At 36.6% G+C, this 25,712-nt stretch overlaps 8 non-coding genes across 8 annotated transcripts; all 8 read right to left on the reverse strand.

Annotated features, from left to right (window-relative positions):
• Positions 1 to 16,208: 16,208 nt before the first annotated feature.
• Positions 16,209 to 16,296, reverse strand: Trnay-gua (transfer RNA tyrosine (anticodon GUA)). The gene is given in 2 exon segments: positions 16,209 to 16,244; positions 16,260 to 16,296. It is a non-coding gene; the product is annotated as a tRNA-Tyr (tRNA).
• Positions 16,297 to 16,728: 432 nt separating this feature from the next.
• On the reverse strand, positions 16,729 to 16,820 carry Trnay-gua (transfer RNA tyrosine (anticodon GUA)). Its single transcript is given in 2 exon segments — positions 16,729 to 16,764; positions 16,784 to 16,820. It is a non-coding gene; the product is annotated as a tRNA-Tyr (tRNA).
• A 647-nt stretch (positions 16,821 to 17,467) lies between these two features.
• On the reverse strand, positions 17,468 to 17,554 carry Trnay-gua (transfer RNA tyrosine (anticodon GUA)). The gene is given in 2 exon segments: positions 17,468 to 17,503; positions 17,518 to 17,554. It is a non-coding gene; the product is annotated as a tRNA-Tyr (tRNA).
• Positions 17,555 to 17,829: 275 nt separating this feature from the next.
• Positions 17,830 to 17,917, reverse strand: Trnay-gua (transfer RNA tyrosine (anticodon GUA)). Its single transcript is given in 2 exon segments — positions 17,830 to 17,865; positions 17,881 to 17,917. It is a non-coding gene; the product is annotated as a tRNA-Tyr (tRNA).
• A 3,579-nt stretch (positions 17,918 to 21,496) lies between these two features.
• Positions 21,497 to 21,583, reverse strand: Trnay-gua (transfer RNA tyrosine (anticodon GUA)). The gene is given in 2 exon segments: positions 21,497 to 21,532; positions 21,547 to 21,583. It is a non-coding gene; the product is annotated as a tRNA-Tyr (tRNA).
• A 282-nt stretch (positions 21,584 to 21,865) lies between these two features.
• On the reverse strand, positions 21,866 to 21,953 carry Trnay-gua (transfer RNA tyrosine (anticodon GUA)). Its single transcript is given in 2 exon segments — positions 21,866 to 21,901; positions 21,917 to 21,953. It is a non-coding gene; the product is annotated as a tRNA-Tyr (tRNA).
• A 734-nt stretch (positions 21,954 to 22,687) lies between these two features.
• Positions 22,688 to 22,775, reverse strand: Trnay-gua (transfer RNA tyrosine (anticodon GUA)). Its single transcript is given in 2 exon segments — positions 22,688 to 22,723; positions 22,739 to 22,775. It is a non-coding gene; the product is annotated as a tRNA-Tyr (tRNA).
• Positions 22,776 to 23,245: 470 nt separating this feature from the next.
• Positions 23,246 to 23,333, reverse strand: Trnay-gua (transfer RNA tyrosine (anticodon GUA)). Its single transcript is given in 2 exon segments — positions 23,246 to 23,281; positions 23,297 to 23,333. It is a non-coding gene; the product is annotated as a tRNA-Tyr (tRNA).
• Positions 23,334 to 25,712: the final 2,379 nt, after the last annotated feature.

A 25,712-nucleotide genomic window follows, 5' to 3' on the forward strand; every position in this document is an offset into this window, starting at 1 on the left:
TTAACCTTATACCTCGAGGCCGGAGCCAACATTAGTTGTGCGTGCAACTCCCAATAGAACTTTAAGTAAACTATCCCAAATATTTGTTCATCTAAGCTCAGAACAAAAATTTAACGAAAAATAATAAAAACTATCCGCAATACAATTTTTCCAGTAAATTTAAACACTTTATATTTGCACGGAACTTCAAAACAATTGTGGGTATGGAAGGTCTTTCGATCTTCAATTATCATAATAATTTATATCTCATGATCCAAATATTTCGGTTTTATGCAACAAACTGCAGGAAAGCACGTTTTAAAGTTTGCTTTAAGTCCATTGAAAGCATTAAGTTCACCATTAGTGTGATTAGAATAAGGACCTTTTTGTGTCTTCAAACAGTTCCGATTCTCAGCGGGTTCAGATCCGCCTAAAAGAGTATCCCCGATGGTGGGGCTGACTATACAGAACGCTACACTTTGAAGTTGCGCCCTTTATCGCTCTTCATGCTCTTCACACACCCTTGGACGTTGTCAAAACACTGACATTTGTATTTTGCTGCAGCATTTCTATGTTTCTTTGATGTGCAGGAAGGGGTAATTCAGTTTGGCTACTTTTCAAATTATTGTTATCAAGGGCTCTGCTTTTAGAATGTTTTCGCTGCTGCACTCGATGACGCCAAACATCAGATAATTTTGTGTTTGCAATGTTCTGTGTTTGGTTCCATAGGAAATCATTTTTATGGGAAAGTCAAATATTGCAAGTTCGAGTTGATCTTGCTTCTTGAGTTCAAGTCAAAATTGATCAGTAACTGCTGAACCAAAAACTTGTGGAAATGTAATCTATGACATTCTGGGACATGTTTATAGTTCTTATACCACTTAATCAACTATTTTAAACTGTTGCGATTTGGTAGTTCACAACATCTTGCGAATAGTAATAATGCGCTTTGGCAAAAATTGCATTGATCATTTTCATAGCGAGTGTGTAGAAGAATCCAAATATCACAGATACACTTTTGCAGGTCCTGTGGTTCTTGAGTTATGTTGTAAAGAAACAACAACACTTTTATAAAACGTATACATAACTCATTACTGATTAACGACAATAAATCAAGCAATTTTTCAAAGTATATGATTTGTAGAATGAACTTTGCAAAACATCAAAGTGTTATTTTTCAATAATATACATTAATTTAGATAATCAAAACCCCTTTTTTGGCTGCTTGGACCAACAATACTAGCCTACCCGTAATTTGTCCACAACGTTTTAGGCAATTAACCATTGCAAGTTTAGGCTATAATGATTCAAGTAACTCATGATAATCGCAATTCAGTATTCATTTTGTTTATTCATACTTATTTTATGTTTGGTCATGAGTTGGTGAATCATCTCCCCACCTGATATAGGCATTTATGACATGTTCCCTAAAACCAGTGTGTGAGATGCTATAGGCATTACCATGAACTTGACACCCTTGCATTTCTCCAAACTCTTCATCCAATATTAGATTCACAGGGGGAGGGGGAATGATATGTTATGATTGAATCTCAAAAGCCTCAATTCTTGTAGGGTATTTATATAGTTATGATCAGAACAGAGGTTAAATGATGGCATATTAGTCTTAACATTGAGTTGGTGGAAATTGGAGAAGGATTTGAAAATATTTTGTGCGTCCTATAACCTCTAGCTTGAGGGTCAACAAGAGATTACTCATTCTTACTCAATTTGTAATATTATCAGAGCGAAAAATGGATGATAAAAGATTTGTTTGCAGAACCTCCTTTCACGCCGCTAGGTCAACACTCCGCTAGTCCGACACGCCGCTTGTCCGATGATCTAAAATACAATCTGCCAGTCCGACACGCCGCTAGTCCGAAAATGAAAAACACTGCCCTAGTCCGAAACTGATAACCATTGCGCTAGTCCGAATCTGAATTTGGGAAACACTGCGCTAGTCCGATATTCGGACTAGCGCAGTGTTTTTCAGATTCGGACTAGCGCAGTGTTTTCAGATTCGGATTAGCGATGTGATTTGCAGTTTCGGAGTAGCTCTGTGATTTTAGTTTCGGACTAGTGCAGTGTTGGACTGAAGAAGTGTTTTCCAGATTCGGACTTAGTGCAGTGTTTTTTGGATTCGGACTAGTGGCGTGTGTCGGACTGAAAAAACATTTTCAGATTCGGACTAGCGGCGTGTCGGACTGTTGCAGTGATTTTCATTTTCGGACTAGCGCATGTTTTTTTCGGACTAGCGCAGTGGTTTTTTTTATTTTCGGACTGACGCATCCCTATAAGTATAGGGAATTTGTGTAGTCGGACAAGCGGCGTGTCGGACTAAAGGCGTGTCGGACTGAGCGGTGCACCCCAACGATAACTCGATCACCATGATCACTAACGCCAATCCGGCTCGAAATATGGGGGGGCAACCGGCCAAAATTGTTAAAAAGTGGCAGAGAATAACAAAAAATGGGTAATTTTGCCGAAAGGTGTATGTGTGTGTGGGGGGGGGCTGGGATTGACGCCCATGCTACACTATAAGACTTTGTTATCACTGAAATCCCATTTGTTTCCTGCACATATTGGTACCATAAGTATTTCATTTACGCCGAAATTGGAGATAAGGCAGTGTTGCGCTGAGCACTCGATTTATCCATCCGCGCGAAACGATACTACGGAACATCAAGTGCACAAGAAATATCGAGAATGTTTTACTGAATAAAACTATGCTTGTAGTTCTGATGTATTTTAAGTACATAAAATGATGAAATGAAACAAAGTTATGAGGCAATCTGATGATGGCAAACCAGACCATGAGACCAAATGCGTTGATTTGCAAAAAAAAAATAAAAAAAAAAATGGCACACTATTATATTGCAAATTGACATTATAAAGGCTCACAAAATGGATAAGGATTTCAACAGGCATATGATTACAGAGTAGGCCTATGTGTCTAATTAGCGAGTGATGACATGTCAATAAAACGCAATTTTCAAAATGGCCTCTTTTTGAATCAAATCTTGCATGTCACATGACCATTTTAATTAATTTAATCAAGAATCTTCATTAAAAGCGAGCTGTTACATTTTAGCCTCTAATTAATATCAAAGTTGTAATTAATAACCAGGATAATAGAAAACGAATCCATTTTCATCCGCTCCCATCTTGCTAAATCAAATATTTGCCAAACTTCCATTGATTTTTCAAGATAGATCATTTTCAAAAAGTGAATTAGCGCTGAGATAGGACCAGGCTTGAGTCGGTAAAACACAACGGCATGAAAGTGAGTGTTGTTTGCCTTCACAAGGGACTTGAAATTTCTCCCATGTTGCATAGCAAATAATATGATAAACACTCAAGGAAGCCACTATGAACCTAAAATATCACAATTGGTATGGTAAGGGCGAAAGGGCGCGGTTCATGCATGTAAGCTCAGTGCATAGAACATGTATGACATTTGAATGTTGGGTGTAAAACACACTCTTCAACCTGCTACAACTTAGGGCAGCTGTGTACTCTCAGACAGAGGCGTAGCCAGTGCCGGATTTACCTTTTGGGGGCCCCGGGCCAGAATTTGGAGGCCCCAAACTCATCGTGAAGTGACCCAGTTTTTAGATTTTACTAGGACATTTGCGCGATTTTGCAATTTTGCAATTTTGGGGTCCCAAAATGTGGAGGCCCTGGGCCCGGGCCCATCTGGCCCTATGGTAAATCCGGCCCTGGGCGTAGCGTCATAGGGGCACGGGATCAATCGATCTGAAATTTTAACAAATCACCGTTTAGGAAAATTGCCGAAAAATGGCTTGTACCCCCCAATCATGGTCGCCCCCCGGGTGGTGAATTCTCAAAGTGGTCTGCCAAAAATCGCTTGCCCCCCTCCTTTGGCCGTGCCAAAAAATCTTTGCCCCCCCCCCTTTTGACGTGCCCACCCCACCCCCTTTTCCCACTAAGATTTTGGGGAACCCGAATTAAAAACGTTAAATTGTCTTATGGAAATTATGCATATTTGAACGTGTTCCTAATGTTTTCCTACACCGTTTTAGGGTGTAATATAGAAACGGTGCCCAAAATATATGTGCCAAAAATGCTTGCCCCCCCTTTTGACCTGACAAAAAACTTTGCCCCCCCCCCCCTATAATTCACCACCCCGGGGTACACATACTTATTGCACCACCCCTTATGGTAGATGGAAATATCTCAGAACCTTTCCAAGTAACAACTGGAGTGCTTCAGGGTGATGTGTTAGCACCATTCCTGTTCATTATCCTGGTAGATTACATTCTGAAGAAATCAACTCTGGATTTGACGCTGGAATTGTTACCTGCCCACGCCGGTCAAGGTAACCTGCTAGGATGCTGAATGACCTGGATTTTGCTGATGATATTGCCCTGTTGGAATCTTCCACAGCCGGGCCCAGTCGCAGCTTACTTGGACTGCAACTGCAGCGGCAGATCTAGGCCTTGTCTTCAGCGCACCTAAGACAGAATTTATGACTGCAAACTGTAACGCCATGCAACCAGCACTTGTAGACCATTAACCATGTCACAGACTTCAAGTACTTGGGTTCCAAGATGGGCTCTCGTGTTGGAGACCTAAAAAGAAGAAAATCATTAGTCTGGGCAGTTTTCTGGAAACTGGAACGCCTCTGGAGAAGCCCATCCCTGTCAATCGAAACAAAAATCAAGCTGTTTGAGACAATTTGTGTTACGGTCTATCTGTACGGGTGTGAGTCATGGGTAATCACCAAGGACATGGAAAACAAGATCAATGCTTTTGCAACATCTTGCTACAGCGTCATGTTAAACATCAAGCGTGTGGATCGGATTCCAAATGAAACCATATACAATCTGACCAACACCACTCCACTGGTTGCCAGAGTCAAGATTCATCAACTCAAATTTCTCGGCCATATATACTGCGTCTTGAAGACGACGAGCCTGTGAAAGAATATGCCCTTTATATTCCACCACATGGAAAGAGGAAACCGGGACGGCCGCGCATTATACTTACAGTATGTACAGCACCTCCTGGGAGATACTGAAGGGATGCTGCAGCCAAACAAAATTGTTTCGCTTGCCCAAGATCGCAATAGTTGGAGAAAGCTTGTAGTCGCCTGCTCCGAAGCCGACTGATGATGATCACTCCCTCCCCCATTGTGAATTAAGCAAAAGCCTTCCACAGGAGGTGTATGTATTTCAACTCGAATTTATGTTTTCACGAAAAGCATAACAGTTAGGCACAACGTCTATAGCCCCTACTATACAAAAATTAATTTTCAGCAACCTCTTGAAGGTGTCAAGTGTCAAAGTTCTCCCAGGTGGCCATAAGAACCCTTCTAGAACTTATTTTCTCAAAGTGAAGACGCCTGACAGAGGGTTTTCACTACATACCTGTAAAATGATGTCTATAGTAGTTGGTGTTGTAGGGGGAAGCAAGGTGGTCATTCCCCCAAATATTTCTTATTGCCCCCCAGTCCCCCCCACCTTTTAGTCGAAGCACCCAAAATTACGTAAATTTCGACTTTTTGCGTCAATTTTGCGCAACATTTGTCAATTTTGACCCCTGAAATTCAGTTCCCTCCATGCCCCCTCCCCCTGAAAAAAACTTTCTGGTGCCGCCACTGACCAATGTACAAATCCATATGAACAAAAAACTCTAATGAAATCTTCGGAATTTCCAAAAAAACCGCACAATGTCTATCATAATTTCGGCATTCTGGTGCTGAGGTGCACGTGCCTGGTGATCGTGCCACGATTCTAATAAAAATTCCCTTTAAAAGGGAAGGCCAGCCTCAATGCAGAAGAGGTCTTGTAAATAGTTTGGGTCACCGTGAAAGGCATTTTTAGGATCACGCTTACATCCATGTTACATGACAGTTCACCAAACCATCAATGGTGAGAACATGCACACTGAAACAGCAAAAAACATTAACTCCTATAACTCCTGTCAACTCTTTAATTCATTACTCCAAATTGTTCTGTATTTTTGTCTTTACTGCTTTTTACCCATGCTTATAAAAAAAAAAAAAAAATACACTGCAGTTGTTAGTTAATTCGCTATGTAAACTCAACTTACATGCACATTTTATTTTAAAATGATTTTATATTATTTCGCAATGTATAGTTTACTATAAAGTAGATAGTGGCAAGCACATGATAAAGGACTGATCATCCACTACAATCTTCACTTTTAAACTGTATTTTTTGAATGTGTTGATTGTTAGTCCGAAACTCCTGCAAAGCTATGGACATGGCATCTTACCTACTCCATTCTGTAATAGTCTGCACTATGTGTTTTCTCAGTCTTCAATCATTTTGTTGAATGTAATTTTATGAATCAAATAAAAAAAAGATAGAAAGTGGCCTCACTTTAGTTATGTGTCATTTTACAGTATTTATAATTTATAAAGTAAGACAATAATTTATTTATTTTCTATAAGTGCATGTCAAAATATGGGATATATTGTTCAATATTATAGCTAGCCCCTAAAAACTTTATTTTCCATCGGATTTTTCCCGTTGAAAAGACAAAACTGATGTTAAAGATAGCAATAATATCATCAACAACATTTTGAGTCAATTTTATCCATAAAACGATACAGGATAGGATAGATAATTACTTTGACTTCAATGTGGTCCATATAATGAAGATTTTGATTCTACAACATTATTAGATCTGTTATCAACATATCAATTATGCACTCACAGGCAACCAAACATCATGCTTTGCTCAGTAGTCCACTGATATGACCTTGTTCCAGTGATCAGTCCCCACTAATTACTAATTGTTGACCATGTCATTTTTTTGATATGCTGATTGCTGAACAAGTTTATGTTTATATGTGTAGGCCTAACCTATGATAACTTTTTAAGTCATAATTAATTCAAACATAACTTTGGCATTACTCAATCGTTTTCTTTCGTTGAAACGGCAAAACATACTTTCTTTTCCTTGCAAATCGAATTAGCAGACATCAAAAACATGTCCACCACAAGAAGTAAAAAAAAAAATTCATACCAATAGAAGAAGGCTATAATCTTAGCTAATCTTTAGTGTACACAAATCCCATCTCAGAATTAGGTACCAGCCCTATGGGCTGGCGAAAACGTCTAGAATAGGACATTACATTATAATTATACACCAAAAACTGTGTCTTGTCTGAGGACATCATTTTAATTTGCGCAAGTCATGCCTTGCTACGGACACAAAAGACGTGTCTTTAAGTTAGACACAATTTGTTTGTTTAAGGATATGACTATAGCTATAATTGGCATCAAAAAGGTATATAGATAGCCTTCAGTCATGTTTGTATTATATATAGGTGAAGAATGGGACATGTCTTCCATCATGTCCTAATTAAAGACACATATTTGAGGTAGGCCTAGTGACCTTTAACAAATCATCAAGACATGTCTTAGCACATATAATAGGCATTATGTCCCTAAACTAGACATGACTATTATTAGTCGCTATTATTAAGACATATCTACGAAAGACATGTCTCCAGGCCAGGCTAGACACGATTTTTTGCAGTATCAATGGTCAGCAAACCGACTTTCCTTTGATTATTTTATTGAGATGACATTTAATACAAATCTTTATTAGAACTGCATGGTAGAAACAGAAAGAGCATTATGGGAAAACATTTAATTGTTCTTTGAGTTGTTTGTGATGTGGATGGGTTGTTTGGTTAGTCATTGTGCGTCCTTAGTTACTCAGAGCAAACATCGGCCGAGCAAATAAAAGATGGTGAAGGGGTCACTCATAACTATTGTTTTCTCAAGTGTGTTTTAATAGGGTAACCATATAGCAGTCCAAATTCACATCTCAGTTATGAGGACCATCAAGAATCAAGATGGTGCTCGAAGCAGCTGTTGCTGGGTGAAACAGGGACCTCACTTTTGGCGGCCATGGAGAGTTTTCTAAATGAAACAGACGCCTGATTTTGCACACATGCCGCGTTCTGAATGCATGCGTTCATATTTATATTCCTTTTCCCCCAAAAAATATCTACTTTCTGTAGCATTTCTTAGTTATTAAACATTTCACATAATTATTTAAAAAACAAGCAAATGTGGCATTGCATTGAAGCTTTTTTTTTTTTTTAAACTACCCGTAGTTATATAAGAAAAACATCGACGGCTTAATGTGTCATTAACATTTTCCCAGCGAATAATGCAGGTAAAAGTATGGCCATGAACATGATGCATATAGCATTTTGTCATGAAATAATGGCATAAAATTTTGAACACTGCAGAAAACAGACATTGTACAAGTTATGAGTTTTCTTAATTTCAACGTAGGGGCATGTCCATTCATGTGGACAGATAAATTCCTTTTAAATAAAGAGCACCTCATGACCAGCCCCATTTTGCACTTAATGTTGCGTTTAAATTCATGTTTTCTTCTCCTCTTTTTTCTCATCTTCTATTCATTTTCAACGTACAGTATTATAATATGATAATGATCCATCCGGCCAGAATCTGGCAAAACAACCTTTAATAGTCACATTAAAACTTAACCATTATACCCTGTTTTCAGTATCACTGGCTTTTGTCATGCATCAATTTTGCCGACCCATATTGAAATGAGCAACCCGGACGTATATAGTTCTATTAGGTTATAGGGTTGTACGTAAGCATTAGGGTTGGCAGTACATTACATTTTTTATTGGATAAAGTGTGATTACTTAACTCATACTCTTACTACTATACTAAAATATAGGATGTTCGGTTGCCAATATGTATGAAGCTGTTAAGAAAGGGTCGGCAAAAGTGATGCGTGATAAAAGACCAGTGAAACTGAAAACAAAGTAATGGTCTAAAATTAATGTGACTTTTTATTATATTATATGCTGTATGGTGAACATGAATAGAAGAAAGGAAAAAAGAGGAGAAGAAAACATGAAATTAAACGCAACATTAAGTGCAAAATGGGGCTGGTCATGTGGTGCTCTTTATTTAAAAGGAATTTATCTTCCACGTGAATGGGCGTGCCCTACGTTGAAATGAAGAGATCTCATAAATTGTACTTTTAATCAATTTCTGTTTCCTGCAGTGTTCAAAATTGTATGCGTGGAACCAAATCAGGTTCATTCTAACCTTTGCAGATTTTGTTTTGTTTATTTATTTGTTTGCTTGTTTGTATTTTTTGTTTGTTTATTCTTCATAAGGCTCCACAAATTGATAGATCGAGAAATATTCTGAAACTTTCCCATGACTCTTATGCACTTCGCATTTACATATATTATACATACATTAATAATATACAATTACATAAATATTTGTACATCAAATCATTCGATTTCTACCTGGTCCCTAATCCACCCTCCTTGATGGAGTCCCAGAAATCATACACCCATTCATACAGTAAACATGTATACATTATACAGTAGCGTCAAGTATTTACCATGTTCTATTAGCACAGCCGGGCAAACCAATCGACTGAATTTAGTCATCAAATTGAATCCACCAATCATCGCCTCCATTTTGTTACTTTTTGATACTCTTAAACGGGGTTCTCAAACCCGTTTGACATGTTTGAGAATGGATAAGAGTGTTGAGAGGGATTGGTTACTTTTATACGCCCTTTTCATTATTTGGTTGAACATATGCATGTTAAATAAGTACCATGAAGGCTATATGGGATAAAAAATAAAAAAGGGAAGGCCAGCCTCAATGCAGAAGAGGTCTTGTAAATAGTCTGGGTCACCGTGAAAGGCATTTTGTAGGATCACGCTTACATCCATGTTACATGACAGTTCACCAAACCATCAATAGTGAGAACATGCACACTGAAACAGCAAAAAGCATTAACTCCTATAACTCCTGTCAACTCTTTAATTCATTACTCCAAATTGTTCTGTATTTTTGTCTTTACGGCTTTTTACCCATGCTTAGGCTATTATTAAAATCAAGAAATACACTGCAGTTGTTAGTTAATTCCCTATGTAAACTCAACTTACATGCACATTTTATTTAAAATGATTTTATATTATTTCGAAAACAAAGTGGGTAGCCTATAAAGAAGAAAGTTCGACATATTTCACGTTAATTAAAATAATTAAATTGCCATGGTGATATTAAAGGTGGGTAACCTGATTGACAACCTTATCCCCCCAATTTACCCTATCCAAATGCAGATTTTTGTATCAGAGGAAAGCTCATATTTTTCTCATTAACATATTAAAATTAGGCCGTCTTTACATCACTGACATGACAAAATTACATAACAATGGGCTCATTTTGGTTCTTTTGTCTTAATTGAGAAGAAACTATTATATAATAGCCATGATACTGATAAACATAGGTTTCCAGGTGCATCCGTACACGAACACACCATTAGAGCGCAGTAAGGGCACTCCAATAATGAAGTTCATCGAAAATCACTTAAGTATGCTCCTTCCTGCGAAACCACTGAGTGTGGTTCCTTCCTGTGTTTACATTTTTTCTTATTTTGTCCCCCTCTTCAAAGAATAATCCCTTCTCAGTTCCATATGGACATTGATTTCCAAAGCGTTATTGATAGTTCTGGTACGAAAATGTAATGTGAGGAGTCAGTGACATATGCTATAGTGATTTTAAAGGGTAACGATTAACTCTTAAAAATCGTGGGATTTAGAGCCAAAAGGCTCTAAGTGCATTGTTGGCCAAAATGAGACTTTGGTACCAAAATAATCCTTAGAACACTGGGCACCTTTCGATAATCAAGCTATAGCCGCAGAAACTGTTAAGTGCTATCAGTGAAAATGTAAAGCCCCATTACAGCACCATGCATGAAATGTGTGAGAACCAGAAAGCCCTAAGCACAAAAATACTTGTATTTCAAAATGGCGTCTTTACACAGGGCTATCCGGTACCAAAATAATTCTTACAACACTGGGCACCTTATGATTGTATACCAAAAACAAGTTATATATATAGCCACGGACACTGTTATCAGCAAAAATGTAAAGCCGTAAGTGCAGCACCATACTGATGTATGAAATGTGTGAGAGCCAGAAGGTCCTAAGTACAAAAACGCCTGAATTATTACATGTCGTGTTTATACTTAGGGCTCTTTGGCCCTGACACCTCGAAATAAAGGTTTAATCGTCGGAACTTTGTGTCTTCAATACAGAGCCACATGAGAAACTAAAGAACCAAAAAGGTTCTCTAAGCTCTAAATAATGGTATTATATACTATTTTGGTAAAAGTTTGACAAAACGTTTCTTTCTCAGAAGATACCACCAGACGACAACAACTGTACAGCATTATGTGCCCATCAAATATAAAACGTTTTGCAGAAAACGTTTTACAGAAAATGTTTTACAGAAAATGTTTTACAGAATCCGTTTTACTGTCGATTGTCAGGTTATATAAAGTGTATAAAACGTTTTAATAACGCTTCAAACACGTTTTTGAAAACTAGATGCAAAAAATTTTAATATAATTAAAAACGTTTTCATGACCTTTATATAACCCGACATTTAAATGTTATTAAAACGTTTCGAATAAAACCAAAACGTTTTTATAACATGTTTATAACGGTTTAAGAACATTTACGTTTGCTGCGATGCCCAATATACTTGAACCAGTAAACTGAAATGAAGATTTTATCACAAAATAACAAAATCTGGTGGTGGTGAAGATGAACGTATTGATACATAATTCTATGACTCATCGCATGGCCATATAGGGGCAGCTGAGATGTTCCAAATAGTTCAAATAAAATACATCGTTAACTTCGATCTATTTTTCAATATTTGCCCTGTCACTTACTCGGTCCATTACCTGTGAAAAAACCTCTTCAATTTGCACCGGAGCAAAATAATCCTTTCAAAAGATGAAAATAATAATCAGAATATTTGATAACTCAGGTCAAATTTTGTTTCCGTATTCTTAATGGAATACAAAAGATTTTGACAGATGCAAAACTAACGTATTTTGATGAGCTTATGGGGTATCAATCGGTCTTATCCCAACACCTTCATGGCAAACCCTTTTATTCAATCATGGAGGTAGAAATATTTTCTACCTCCATTTTCATAGAGGTATAGAACGGACAAAATTAAGTTCCTTGTCCATGTATGCAGGGAGATTTCAACATATAGCTCAATTTTATCACAGCCAATATAACACTGCGGAGGCTCGAACCCGTTACCGGCACACACAGAGTCGAGCGCATTACGAATTGAGCTAATGATCATGGACTTCAAGAGCCCATTCCCGTTTTTGACAGTTTCTTTATAACCAAATTAAAGGCAGTCATCTAAATACGGATGTAATTAATAGCAGCATTCATTGTAGTTCAAAACACCTTCTCTCTTCCCCTATAGGCGGATAGGGCAGTGACCGAAACCCCAAACGCGCGCTTTCTCAATACAGGGTGTTTATTTGCGCATCATATCCCCTTGCCAAATGCCTACATCGAATTGACGAGCATAGTGTAAACTTGTCGCCAACAAAATATGTGAGAGAATTTTGTACTGTTGAGAACTTTATTAAAATTGTTTATGTTTGAATCCATTTAGAGACTCGTCACGGAGGTGAGACGGGACAAGAGATTGACTTTGGTTGACAATTAATAGCGCTTAATATTAGCTAGGAACTGAATTCAATATAGGCCAATAAACAATGACGGAATTAACACATTCTTTAGGAATTTAGAAGGCTACTACATGCCACGATCACACCAACATATTAAAGCTAAACTGACTTCAAATTAACATAGTCTTATCAGAACTAAAGCGTATTTCCACACGGTACGATCGTCTTATTTTTACGGGGTCAAATTGGTCTTGGTATGACTCCCATACCAGCACTCTGATTCGGAGTTATAGCACCGGAATCAGAATGTGAAGTCACTATACGGTCTATACCCTATCCGTATAGGGAATGAGAGAAGGTGTTTTGAACTACAATGAATGCTACTATTAATTACATCCGTATTTCGACGACTGCCCTTAATGTGGTTATAAAGAAACTGTCAAAACGGGAATGGACTCTTGATCATTAGCTCAATCGGTATAGGCGCTCGACTCGGTGACTTTACTATGCTAGTATATTATTAATAATACAGAAAAATCTGCAAAACACTGACAAAAAACCCAGGTAAAGTATAACAAGTTGACAATGCAGATAAGAGGATGAAAATCAATCCCATCTCCGGAAATACTTGGACATAAAGCATGACAGCACGTAGTAAACATGTTAAATGGGAATTGATTTGAGTTGAAACTCGCTCGCTCGATCCTTTCCATTAGTTTGAACTTTGCGTTGTCAAGATTAAGTTAGAAAAATAGACAGTAGAAGCCGCGCTTGTCAATCTAGAACGTGGAGACAACATATCGCCTTCAAGGGACACGACGAAAAAGGGATGACTTTGATGTAAATTTAACCACAGGTTTACATAATATGAAAGACATGTCATGATCCATGTTAACACTGAGTTTGTATTGTTCATCAAATTTTATGGCAATGAGATCATTTTTAATAATTAAAGGGAGTATACGCGCATAGAGATTATAGTTTTATTATTTTGGGGAAATTTCCTGTTGGGATGATGAATAGTTGAAAATCTCATGTTTTAATGGTTTTGCAATGTTCTCTTTGATGAAAAGCATAATTAAATGGACCATGTACTGGAGCACGGTGGCCGAGCGGAACGGGCTCCGACTCATAATCGGAAGGTTGCGGGTTCGAGCCCCGGCGACGCCACCGTGTTGTGCCCTGAAGTAAGGTACTTTATCTCAATTACTCCTCTCCACCAATGGGTACCGACATTCTTAAATGCTGGGAAGGTAACGGACTCGCTGTGGAGAAGGTGTAGCGATCCCCCTATAGCCATAGACATACCACTTGTTTGTCTGGGCCTATAGCAACATTACATGGAGGAGTCTGGCCCAATCGCCAATGAAAGAGAGATGGGTACTCCGATCACTGTTTAAACAGGATCGTCTCCTTTACCTTTACTTTATGTATTGTTGGTTGTCATAAATAGATACAATATGTACACATCTTTTACACGTATTTCATCATATTTCACATAATGGATCATAAATCATCATTCATAGACTGTGACGCTGAATTTGCATGATCAGAGGTTCCATTTTGGCAGGCATTTTGAAAACAATATTTTTTGAATTTGCATAACCCTTGACGATTTATCTTTATAATATGGCCCTACGTATGGTAGTTTGTATGTTTTTCAATGCCTTACTAATTGAAGAAAAGACACTGTTTCTTCTTTTATTTTCAAATTCATTTTCTTTTGCGTTGCGTCTCCTCAATACCAAATGAATTACCACTTCTTTGGAGCAGCGCTATACATTGTGCTCTTTTCTGGAATACGTGCTTTATTTAAATAGATCTTGTACAATTGCGATTAAACTTGAAATTGATTTCAGTGTTTTACATTTGAAAAACATGAAACCAATGCTCTTGTATAAGTTCGTCTCAGGTAGCCAGCCTTTCTTGACAGATTTGGTTCACGAGAAGCCCTGGGCTTTGATGGACTAGTACATGCCTTTTGACACCCCCGAATGACCTGCATAACATCGCGTCTCCGTGATTTCAATAGGAGAAAAGTGACATGAGGTTGATTTAAGGAATGCTGGCTAAGTCGATGCTTTTCTTGCCGCAAGTTGGGATGGATTTCGAGCAGCTGACAGAGAAGAGTACAGCTATTAAATAGTTCATTTTAGTCTAGATTGAAATGGAGCATTCCAGAATAGTGATTCTCACAACTCATCCAGCAGGATTTCCTGCGTATTTTGCTTTTAAATCAGGCAAACAAGTGGGTGAGTTCAATCAATCAAGCACTCAATCAATCAATCATGCAAGCAAGTAACCAGCAAACAAGCAAGCAATCAGTCAAGTACGCAATCAGCTAGTCAACAAACTATTGAGCTACCAATTAATCATTCAGGAATCAATAATCAATCAATCAATCAAATCAATTAACCAATCAATCGATCGATCAATCAATCAATCAATCAATTAATCAATCAGTTTTTATATTATTCAAATGAACGTCAGGTTAACAAGCTAAGTGAGAAATTCAATCTAGAATAATTATGTATTGTGTTCTAGAAAGTGGTTCCACTCTATTTGGAGCAGACTCACTATGTGGAAGGTCTTAACGTGACATTGGCAAAATTCAATTAACAAATTCCTTATGTGCATTTTATTTTCTTGTATTGTTTGAAAAACGTTATATGTTACATCAAACACATAATGTCAATGATGACACTTGCAAATAAATATCACGAATATCATTATTCATATAAGATTCAATTTCTCAATATTTTAGTATACAAAGACGACCCTGTTGAAATGAAGAGGTAGAGAGAGAGGGAGAGAGATAGAGATGGTGAGGGAGGGAGCGGGAGAGAGAGGGAGAGAGAGAGAGAGAGACAGAGAGAGATAGAGACAGACAGACAGACAGAGAGAGAGGGAGGGAGGGAGAGGGGAGAAGGAGGGAGGGGAGGAGAGAGATATCAAACATTAAAAATAAACTTAAATGTTGAAACAAGTTATAATGATCTTGAATGCAAACATGATCAACAAAATGCGCAAGCCACTCCTTCGAACCGGAATCGAACCAGTGACCTATGGATAACGATGTTTCCCCCACAGTCCAGCGCTCTACCAAGCTATCGAAGTATACCTGGTCACTCTCCATGCACTTATTTATTGGGTGCATGGATTATGTTGATGAATATCAAACGAACTATACTGCGCCAATAAAGTATCCTTACACGCAAAACAAAAACAACAACTGATACAAGATTTAATGTCATAAGTACAGTTGTCAAATTCCAGAAAAACGTGAAAAAAAAGCAAAACAACAATAACATATTAACATTAAAACTAATTAGCGCCTCAATTGGAAATTTGTTAAAATATCTGATGAAGACACGCTAATAGCTCATAATAGCAACATGAGCGCTATTAGCGCTAATATCACCAGCTAGTGTGTCAGATGTGCTATAACAATATTATTAGTTGTCATTAGCGCCTCATTTGAAATTGTGCTAAAATTGACAATTTTCTAGGTCTTATTTATTTGAAGATGGACATGGAATATGTTTGTTAAATATCAAAAGAACTATAATGTTGTGTGTCGATTTTCATAAACGAAATGTAAGCGTAAAAAAATTAGCAAAACAAAAACAACAACCGATTCAACTAATCGAGAAACTATAAATTTCCCACAAAATGTATTTTAAAGAAATTAAAAAATCAGCCGCTCCTTCGAACCGGATTCGAACCAGTGACCTATGGATTACAATGATTTCCCGCTACAGTCCACCGCTCTACCAACTGAGCTATCGAAGGATGCCTGGTTAATCTCTATGCACTTATTTATTTGAAGATCGGCATGCATGGATAGTGTTTGATGAATATCAAAAGAACTATGTTGTGTATCGATTTTCATTTAAAAAAATTGACGCTTTAAAAATCGTAAAAAATTTAGCAAAAGAAAATCAACAACCGATAGAAGTTTTAATTGTCAAAAGTAGAGGTGTCGAATTCCATATAGAAGAACGTGAAAAAAAAGCAAAACAACAATAACAGATTAACATTAAAACCGACACCATAAAAACTGAAACTACCATGATTCTGAATAACATACACCCCCCCACACACCCCCACCCCACACACACCCCACCCCAACAGAAGTGTAAACAACGCATGCTAACGGATTACAATCATCACAACAAATAACCTACACAATTATATTTTTACAAATACAAAAAGTAAAGCTACTCCTTCGAACCGGATTCGAACCTGTGGCCTATGGATATTGATCAACGCTTTACCACTACACTCCACCGCTCTACCAACTGAGCTATCGAAGGATATGTGCTGGTTTTCTATATGCATTCGCTTATTAGTTTGAAGATTGACAAAATTATAATACTTAAAATAATATCAAAAGAACAATAATTTGTTGAGTTTTCATAAAAGGTAAAGCAACAACAGATTCAACTAAAACCGAGAAAACGTAAACATGGTGCAAATGCCGAAGAATAAAATTGAAAATATTAAAAGTCTGAAGAAGACACGCTATTAGCGCTAATAGCGCATAATAGCAACAGGAGCGCTATTAGCGCTAATATCATAAGTATCAGATGTGTTATAATAACGTTATTAGGCGCCTCATTTGCAATTGTGCTATTAGCGCTAATAGCGCATAATAGCAACAGGAGCGCTATTAACGCTAATATCATCCGTATCAGATGTGCTATAATAACGTTATTAGTTGTCATTAGCGCCTCATTTGCAATTGTGCTAAAATTGAAAATTCTTAGGTCTTATTTATTTGAAGACCGCCATGGATTTGTTAAATATCAAAAGAACTATTAATGTTGTGTGTCGATTTTCATAAATGAAATTAAAGCGTAAAAAAGCTAGCAAAACAAAAACAACAAGCCGATTCAACTAAAACCGAGAAAATATACATTTCCCACAAAATGTATTTTAAAGGAATTTAAAATGGAGCCGCTCCTTCGAACCGGATTCGAACCAGTGACCTATGGATTACAATGTTTCCCGCTACAGTCCACCGCTCTACCAACTGAGCTATCGAAGGATGCCTGATTACTCTCTATGCAATTATTTATTTGAAGTTTTATGTCAAAAGTACTGGTGTCAAATTCCATAAAGAAAAACGTGAAAAAAAGCAAAACAACGATAATAACAGATTAACATTAAAACCTAAATCATAAAACCCGAAGCTATATCATGATTCTGAATAACACAAAAAAATGGAAGTGTGAATAACGCAAGATGATACACGAATTACAATTATCACAATAAATAACCTACACAATTAATTTTGTATAAATACAAAAAAATACAAGCTACTCCTTCGAACCGGATTCGAACCAGTGACCTATGGATATCAAGGCTTTACCACTACAGTCCACCGCTCTACCAACTGAGCTATCGAAGGATATCTGCTGGTTTTCGCCAGCCCATTCGGGGCTGGTACCTGTTTCAGGTTTGGGGTCAGTTTACTCAAGAGATTATATTTTAGTGGTATTGGAATGATTTTTTTTTTTACTTTTTGTGGTTAAATTTTTTTAAAACATTTTAATTCGATTTGTTAGGAAAAGTAAGTATGTTTTGCCGTTTCAACGAACGAAAACGAGTGAGTATTACCAAAGTTATGTTTGAACTAATTAATTATGACTTTAAAAGTTTAAAGGCCTAAATGTAACAATAATAGTTAATATATATAGCATCATATGGTCAGCAGAAGAAAATCTGACATCACCTATGATGTCATATCAGTGTCCTTGACCGGGGGTCCTTACTCCTTGACCACTGAACAGCGTGATATCATGTTGATAACAGATCTATAGAATCAAAATCTTCATCATATCCCCGGATCATATCACAGATTCTCAACAATCTGTGATCATATGGACCATATTGATGTGAAAGTAGTTATCTATCATATCCTGTGTCGTTTTATGGATAAAAATGACTCAAAATGTTATTGATGAAATGGTTGCTATCATAAACATCAGTTTTGTCTTTTCAACGGGAAAAATCCGATGCAAAATAAAGTTTTTAGGGCCTAGCTATAATATGGGCATAATTTATGCATATAGTATTGAACAATGTACCCCATTTGACATGCACTTATAGATAAATAAATTGTCTTACTTTATTAATTTAATAACTTCTTTATTATAAATAAAATGACACATAACTATTTGATTCATAAAATTACATTCAACAAAATGATTGAAGAGAAAACACACAAGGCACTAGGCAGACTGTTATAGAACGGAGTATGTAAGATGCCATGTTCATAGCTTCGCAGGAGTTTCCGACTAGCAATCAACATGATCAGCACATTCAGAAAAACACAGTTTAAGAGTGAAGATTGTAGTGAGTAACCAGTCCTTTATAAATGTGCTGGCCACTATCTATTATAATATAGTAGGCTTAAACTATACATTGCGAATTAATTAAGTTATTTTAAAATAAAATGTACATGTAAGTTAACTCAAACCGGCAGTGTATATATCGAAAGCAGTGAAATCGGACATTCCTAAGCGAAGATATTGAGTTCGTAAGTTCTGGTATTACAAAATTGGAAATTGAGATATCGTGGGTAAAAAGCTGAAAAGACAAAAAAAACCAACGACAACAACAACAACAACAACAAAACAAACAGACCAGAACAATTTGGAGTACATGTAATGAATTAAAAGAGTTGACATGAGATTAGGAATTAATGTTTTCTGCTGTTTCAGTGTGCATGTTCTCATCGTTGATGGTTTGGTGGACTGTCATGTAGATGTAAGCGTGAACCTAAAATGCCTTCACATTGACCAAAACTAATTACAAGACCTCTTCTACATTGAGGCTGGCTTTCCCTTTTAAAGGGAATTTTTATCTATATGCATTCGCTTATTAGTTTGAAGATCGACAAAATTATAATACTTTTATTTAAATAATATTAAGGTTACGGAGGGTGAAAATTCCACTCAACTTGTCTTTTGTTTTTTAATTTTTATTTATGAAGTATATGTATATATTAAACATCTCAGAGATGTAGATTGAAAAAATTGTATCAACAAAGTATTTTTGAAATTATTTTTGTGTATCAATATTTGCTCTAGATATCCCACAGCACTAATTCTTTTTTAAAGACAGTTCTTGTTTTAAGGGGACACTACACTAAATCCTTCCGCATTTGGTGTAACTCATGGAAGAAAGAGAAGGTGTGAGGGCTATCATTTTCTTTGGAAGGGGAATCCCAAATATACATGGGGGGGGGGGGCGTGGGTTAGATTTTAAAAGGTATGCCAACATTTCCTGTCATCCTCCCCTGGCCCTGCTCTCGGCCAGCCTAACTTTGCCAATGTGGAAACTTTAAATGGCCTAGATATTATGATGCAGATTTGAATGTTTCTGTAGTGTTTCCTAAGCCTTATAAAGATGCACTGTAAATGTTTGCCAAAAACTGCTCCCCCTCCCCATTCTACCCTCCCCAGGACTCATAATTATTATGCACCTAGTTACTTTATTGTATTTTCACATGTATTTCAATGGGACATTTATTTAGTGATGTGCCCCCTTATAGTGATTATTATTCCAGCGCATGAACTGGCAACCCTATCATTTTCATTTGATTGCTAAAATCACTGAAGCATATACACAGTGGAGCATGAGTATTCAACCAGCACTATACTAGACAAAATCAATAAAATAAGTACTATCACCTTGGCCCTGGCAACATTAACTAGCATTGTAAACAAGTTAGCACATGGTTTGAACATGATATTGATAGTGTGGAAGTTTTGGCAGAAATTTGTCAATTTCTGCAAGTTTTGTGAAAATCAATTGATACTTCCCATGCAGTAAGGATTATCAGTAGTAATACAGGAGCACTGCACCTGGAATATTATGGGATTGTGAATTGATACTGTGAAATAGCAGAAAATGTGAGTACTTGAAACTAAATGTGTGGATATCTCAGAACTCCATTTTGGACCATTTGGCCTGATATGCTGAGATGAAATAAATTATTTTTAATGTTTCCCGTAGCTGATTCATAAAATTTTGATATGCATGTGTTAGCTGATACTTCAAAGAAATAATGTAGGGAATAATTGTGTCAATATATTGGCACACTAAATTAATATTGTTGTTGCAAAAAAGACGACATTTACCCCATCATTTTCATTGACATTCTGTGAACATGTAAGCTTACTGTTTTAAATCAGGAGGACCTATCGAAAGAATAAATAGGTACATTATTTCATTGGTTTGTTTGTAACACATATGCGAAATCGCAATGAAATCGGACCCTCTCCCCATATTTTCCTGGCCTCTTTCCCAAAAAACCTCATGCTCATGAAATTGAACACAAATTGAAACACTTACAAAGTACATTTGTGTATGAGCTATGACGTTAAAAGTATTACAATAATAATCATTAGAGTGTCAACTTTAAGATGAAGTATGATTTTTAGGCCTGCCATGTTTATTTTTTGAAAAACAAAATATTTTAGGTGGCTACGTGCAGCCAATTTGCCTACACAAAATGTCAAAATCCTGTATAACCTTAAAAGAACAATAATTTGTCGAGTTTTCATAGAAGGTAAAGCAACAACCGATTCAACTAAAACCGAGAAAACGTAAACATGGTGCAAATGCCGAAGAATAAAATTGAAAATATTAAAAGTCTGAAGAAGACACGCTATTAGCGCTAATAGCGCATAATAGCAACAGGAGCGCTATTAGCGCTAACATCATCCGTATCAAATGTGTTATAATAACGTTATTAGTTGTCATTAGCGCCTCATTTGCAATTGTGCTAAAATTGAAAATTCTTAGGTCTTATTTATTTGAAGACCGCCATGGATTTGTTAAATATCAAAAGAACTATTAATGTTGTGTGTCGATTTTCATAAAAGAAATTAAAGCGTAAAAAAGCTAGCAAAACAAAAACAACAAACCGATTCAACTAAAACCACAAAATGTATTTTAAAGGAATTTAAAATGGAGCCGCTCCTTCGAACCGGATTCGAACCAGTGACCTATGGATTACAATGTTTCCCGCTACAGTCCACCGCTCTACCAACTGAGCTATCGAAGGATGCCTGGTCACTCTCTATGCAATTATTTATTTGAAGTTTTATGTCAAAAGTACTGGTGTCAAATTCCATAAAGAAAAACGTGAAAAAAAAAGCAAAACAACGATAATAACAGATTAACATTAAAACCTAGGCCTAAGTCATAAAACCCGAAGCTATCATGATTCTGAATTTCACCAAAAAAATGGAAGTGTGAATAACGCAAGCTAACACACGAATTACAATTATCACAATAAATAACCTACACAATTAATTTTGTATAAATACACAAAAATACAAGCTACTCCTTCGAACCGGATTCGAACCAGTGACCTATGGATAACAACGCTTTACCACTACAGTCCACCGCTCTACCAACTGAGCTATCGAAGGATGCCTGCTGTCTTCATATGCATTTATTTGCTTATTATTTTGAAGATTGACATAATTATAATACTTTTTCAATATCAAAAGAACAATAATTAATTTGTCGATTTTTCATAAAAGGTAAAGCAACAACCGATTAAACAAAAACCGATAACACGTAAAGATGGTGCAAATGCCGAAGAATAAACAAATTAATTTTGCAAAATGGCGTAACAACGCATGCAAACGGAATGACATAAATGAGGGAGGTGCAGGATTGGTTATTAGGACGATAAGGGCGTTTTTGTTAACGCTATTAGCGTTTCATTAGTATGATACCTCTATGGATATTATCGCTAATAGCAACACTAATGAAAAATCTGTTAAAAGTTCAAACCCTATTTTAGCGTTTTAGCGGGTATTAGAGGTTCATTTGCAAATGTGTTAAAATTGAAAATGTTGAAGAAGACACGCTACTGGATATCAAATCATATGACGTCATCAGTGAGAGATATCACGATTGTAGACAAGATATCAACACAGCATCACCATCTGCTGAAGACGCTAGTCGGACTAGTGAAAACGTTCCAGGTGAGCGAAAAATAGTGTATTGTTGAAGTTAAAACTTTAATTCATATCATGATTCTGAATGACACAAAACAGAAGTGTAACGCATGCTAGCGCTAACGGATTACAATCACTACAATAAATAACCCGCACAAATAATTTTTTTATAAAAGAAAAGAAAGAAATAAAGCTACTCCTTCGAACCGGATTCGAACCAGTGACCTATGGATATCAACGCTTTCCCACTACAGTCCACCGCTCTACCAACTGAGCTATCGAAGGATGCCTGCTGTTATCTTCTATGCACTTGATTATTATTTTGAAGATTGGCATAATTATAGTACTTGTATTAAAATCAAAAGAACAATAATTTGTTGATTTTTCATAGAAGGTAAAGCAACAACCGAATTGACTAAAACCGAGAAAACGTGAACATGGTGAAAATGCCGAAGAATAAACAAATTAATTTATTAATTTGACTCGCCTATTCTTGCTTTTGGTTATTTGAAGAAAAGTGTAAATACAGTTAGCAGATAACAACAACCGATTAATTCCAAACAAGGAAGCGTATGTACAAGCAGGGTGCTACATATTAAATAACAAACAAACAAAGAAACAAACAAACAAAATCATGAGAAAAGAATACAAAACCCAAAGAAACGTATCAAAACAACCATTATGCTAAAGAATAAACAAATTAATATCGAAATATGGCGTAAGAGAATCCTACGAAAACAAAAACATGAAGCTACTCCTTCAAACCGGATTTGAACCAGTGACCTATGGATGACAATGTTATCGCACTACAGTCCACCGCTCTACCAACTGAGCTATCGAAGGCTGCTTAAAGTTTTGTAAGCAGGGTAAGCAATGTGAATAACACAATAGGTTACGCAGGTATTGCATCAGGTACGGTCTTGGTAGAGGACGCCACCATACACTGGTTACCAATTAAAACCACTGATGCTCTGTGAAACCATGGTGAGCACCCCGTTGTCATAGCTCGCTTCTTAGCGATCAAAAAGTGTTTTAGGGATTCAGCAAATTGCTCAAGCTAGGCAAAAAGCTTTCATGTAAAGAAAAGAGTTAATCGGAATGAAGATAGAAATAGAAGAAAAGGAAGCCACTCCAACAAATCAAGTGAATATCTGTCTGGCAGCTACGTCATCCATCATAATAAAAAAATGTGCGTCTTTACGCCCAAACAACTTAAGGTAATCATAGATCCACCCTTCGCGTTCATTTTATTTTTAGTGATGCAATATTTGCCCCAGAACCATACACAGGGGTAGGGCCGACCATCAAAATTACCATAAAAGGTGGTAGGGTGAATCCATCATAGGTTTCGACAATAAAATCCCTGATTTTCATTTCGCTCTCGGAAAATTATTCCGAGAGATACAGACATTTGTTAGCTAGTTTGACAGTTTGAAATAGTCATTTCCTTTTATATTTATGAGACAATTCGGTGTAAATCGCATGTTCGTAGAATTTTTAGCCGAAAATCAGTTTTGCCTATTTTTTTGTACATATTCAGAATTTCCCAATTTTGCAAGGGTTCGCTCACATTATGAATTCATAGCGACTTTATAATAATGTTTGCACTTATTTTGGTATCTCTGGATAGGGGAGACCCACAGCTATACACCAGTTCCAAATAGAACGTTATATGACGTTTATAATTGAAAATTAGGGGGCGGGTGGTTGTGACAACCCCTCTTTAGGGTTAAATTGCTCTTGTAGATCAGAGGTATTGATGAAGTCACCAAAATACTGCAGTAGATCAGGGTTGTACATTGCTTTATAGTAGATCAGGGATATTGATGAAGTCATCAATATTGCTGTTGTATATCAGAGTAAGCGTTGTCTCATAATTCTGATCTACCAAGCAATAATTGATGACTTAATCAATACCTTCGATAGCTTTCGATCTGATCTACTAAAGCAATTGCTACTTACTCAATACCTCGCATTATAGCAATTTAAGACTCCTTAAATACCGCTGACCTACTAGAGCAATTGACGACTTCATCAATAGCTATGATCTACTGAAAGAATTGGTGACTTCATTTTACCTCTGATCTACTGTACCTATTGATGACGTCATCAACACATTTGATCTGATCTATAGTAAGCAATATTGCTTACTTAATCAATACCTCTGATCTGCTAGAGCAATTTACGACTTCATCAATGTCTCTAATCTCTTAAAGCAATTTACGACTTCATCAATACCTCTGATCTACTAAAGCAATTTACGACTTCATCAATACCTCTGATCTACTAAAGCAATTTACGACTTCATCACTATCTCTGATCTACTAGAGCAATTTACGACTTCATCAATACCTCTGATCTACTAGAGCAATTTACGACTTCATCAATACCTCTGATCTACTAAAGCAATTTACGATTTCATTAATACCTCTGATCTACTAAAGCAATTTACGACTTCATCAATGCCTCTGATCTAATAAAGCAATTGGTGACTTCATTAATACCTCTGATCTACTATAACTTCATCAATACCTCTTATCTACTACAGCATTGTACGACCTCATCAATGCCTCTGATCTACTAAAGCAATGTATGACTTCACAAATGCCTCTAATCTACTGAAGCATTTAATAACTCCATCAATATATCTAATCTACTAAAGCAATTTACGACTTCATCTATATCTCTGATCTACTATAGCAATTTACGACTTCATCAATATTTCTGATCTACTAGAGCAATTTACGACTTCACCAATACCTCTGATCTACTAGAGCAATTTACGACTTCACCAATACCTCTGATCTACTAGAGCAATTTACGACTTCATCAATACCTCTGATCAACTATATAGCAATTTACGACCTCATCTATACCTCTGATCTACTATAGCAATTTACGACTTCATCAATACCTCTGATCTGCTAGAGCAATTTACGACTTCATCAATACCTCTGATCTACTAAAGCAATGTACGACTTCACAAATGCCTCTAATCTACTGAAGCATTTAATAACTCCATCAATATATCTAATCTACTAAAGCAATTTACGACTTCATCTATATCTCTGATCTACTATAGCAATTTACGACTTCATCAATATTTCTGATCTACTAGAGCAATTTACGACTTCACCAATACCTCTGATCTACTAGAGCAATTTACGACTTCACCAATACCTCTGATCTACTAGAGCAATTTACGACTTCATCAATACCTCT

Source organism: Amphiura filiformis, chromosome 13 (assembly GCF_039555335.1).
Source record: "Amphiura filiformis chromosome 13, Afil_fr2py, whole genome shotgun sequence".
NCBI classification, from domain to species: Eukaryota; Metazoa; Echinodermata; class Ophiuroidea; order Amphilepidida; family Amphiuridae; genus Amphiura; species Amphiura filiformis.